Source organism: Petaurus breviceps, unplaced genomic scaffold (assembly GCF_028583685.1).
Source record: "Petaurus breviceps papuanus isolate PSGF00001 unplaced genomic scaffold, PetGlider_PUasm1.0 208, whole genome shotgun sequence".
Lineage (NCBI taxonomy): Eukaryota > Metazoa > Chordata > Mammalia > Diprotodontia > Petauridae > Petaurus > Petaurus breviceps.
The window spans coordinates 22,313,524-22,316,244 of record NW_027185852.1 but is presented as its reverse complement, the minus strand read 5'-3'; positions in this window follow the sequence as shown (position 1 = coordinate 22,316,244).

Sequence of the window (2,721 nt, the reverse complement as noted above, 5' to 3'; positions counted from 1 at the left end):
GACTGTTCTGGGGGGGTGGGGGGAGCGGACCCTGAGCTGGCCCTTCCAGAACTTCTTCAGTGTCTGCTGTTAGGAGGATACCCTCAGAGCAGCGCACAATGGTTGGGGCCTGTTCTTCAGACTCTGATCTAAAGTTGGGCACTGCCACATTGTGATCATCTCTGTGTGTCTGTGTGACCTGGAATAAACAGGGAGCTGGGCCTGGAGTGGAGCAGGACTCTGGGCTGGCTGGCCTTTGGGAAATAGCAAGATTCTCTTAATGACCCCAAGCTTCTCCTTGAAACAGTGGCTCATCTCCTTCCTCCCAGCTATTATTCCATCTGTCACTGCCAGTGGCTTCGAGTCATGGGACACACAGGCCTCTGAAGAATGGAAGCCAAGGCTCACCCAAGAGAGTAGTCCAGGGGCCTGGGGTGGGCAGACTGGGCATGTGGCAGAAAAAGAATGAAGGATGTGGTCAAAGAAAGGTTTGAACAAAGAAGACAGCCGTTCCCAGGAGCAGCTGATGGCCAGCCAGCCCATGGGCTCCGTTGGTGGCCTCTGGGTAGGCCAGGCCCCCAGGAGGTGGCGTAGACTCTGTGGTCAGCTTCAGGAAGACAGAGATGAGATTCCCCAGAACAGTCTGGAGCTGTGTTAATGAGACCAGCCATAACCACAGCCAGCCTTTTTTTGGTGCTTTGCATTTGTATCTCAATTTGTCCTCACAACAGCTCTAGAAGTACATGCTGCAGATGAAGATGCTGAGACCAGAGAGAGGTCGCATGAGTTGGCTAGGGTCCCCCAGCTCAGGTCTCCCTGACACCAGGCCCAGCGCTTTCTTCACTGGACCCCAGAGCTGTCGGGATCATTGGAGGAAGACTTCTAATGAGCTGACAGCTCTTTGGGAGAAGGTACTCCCAGCGAAGGCTGAGCATAGTGGAGATTTCCACAAGTCTCACCTCCCGCCAGAGCCTCTGCTGGGCCTTCCCTCCCAGACCATCCTCAGGGCACCCTTGTCTCCGTCTTTTTGTACATAACCATGAACAGTGTGCAGACACTAGCATGGGGTCTCCCCCATCAGACTGAGAGCTCCTTGAGAGCAGTGACTGGGCTCTGCCTTTCTCTGTGACCCCTGAGAATAGCACAGTGCCCGGCACACAGTAGGTGCTTATGGACTTGAAAGGCCGAGGTGAGGAAGGCGTGTGATTCAGGAGAGGGATAGGACAAGAACCCTATGGGGTTGGAATGGTGGCTGTGCAGAGCCCCTGGCTGTTGAATTTGGCTGCACTTGGAAAGGGCAGCAGTGTGAAGACTGGTGACCTTATGCTGAGTGATTTGTATTTTATCCTAGAGAAAGGATTGTTCATCTTCCTTGTGTTGTGGGCCCCTTCAGCAGACAGGTGGGCTGGGGAAACCTGTGGACTCTTCTCAGAGTATTGTTTTTTAAATGCACAAAATAAATATATAGCATTACAAAACAAACCAATTGAATTACAGTTTGAAGTAGTTATTTTTAAAAAGGCCATGTGTTTGAGGACTGGGGTAAGAAGCTTCATTGTGAGGGTGGGGAGCCCCTGGATGTCTGAACAGAGGAGGGGCCCCATCAGACCTGGACTTGAGGAAGTGATTTTGGTAAATGCTGGATGGATGGATGGGGATGGGGGAGACCACTGAAGAGGCTAACTCAGGAGAAACAGGGTGAGGGAAGGGTGAATAGAGAGCAGGCAGCTGTCGGCACCTTGGATTAGCGCATTGGACCTGGAGTCAGGAATGTGAGTTCAAATCCTGCCTCAGACACTTCCTAGCTGGAGGACCCTGGGCCAAGCACTTAACCTCTGTTTGCCTCGGTTTCTTCATCTGTAAAATGGGCATAGCAGTAGCATCTGTCTTGCAGGGTTGTTGTGCACATCAGAATGAAATAATATTTGGGGGAAAAAACAGTAAGCACTACATGAATGCTTATTATCTTGGCAGTGTGGAAGGTGTCGTGGAGGTAGAATCCATAGGCCTTGGGAATCCGTTGGAAAAGTCTAACACGCCTCCAAGGTCATGGTGCCAGGGAGGAAGATGATGTCCTCAGAAATGGGCGAGTTGGGGGAAGATGACAGGGTTTGTGTTGGGTTTAGATGGTGATAGATCCAGATGGAAAAGGAGAAGCACCCCGGGGCTGGAGCCAGAGGATGCTTGCTCCCATCCTGGTCACTCAGGGTCTGTGAGCCTCTGTTTCCTCATTGGCCCACACAGCCTTGGAGGTGCCTTCCAACTGTGAGTCCCACATGAGGTAGGCAGTTGGTGATTTTGTGGGATTAGAGTTCATGAAAGACGTATGGGCTGACTAGAGATTGAGGATCACCTGTGTGCACTCATGCAATCACCTGAGAAGGTGGTGTAGACAGAAGAAGGAGCAGGGCCTTGGGGGGACACCTCTGATGAGGAGTTGGGAGGATGGGGGCCATCAGGCAAGACAGGGCGGAGCAGGCCTGAGAAGAGGCCGTGGGGTGTCAGTGACAAGGGGCTCACTGCAGATGGGCCTGTGTGAGCGTTAGGGTCCAGAAGGTGTGGCACCACAACCCTGGCCCAGGCTCTGGGGCTATGGATTTGAATAAGATCTGGCCTCCAGGCTCTTAGCAGGGAGGGCTCGGTGCCTGTGCACTTATACTGAGAGCTGGAAGGAAGGGCAGAATGAGGTGAGTGCAGTGGCAAAGCACATGGAAGAACCCCTGGTCAGATGGGGCCAGGAGT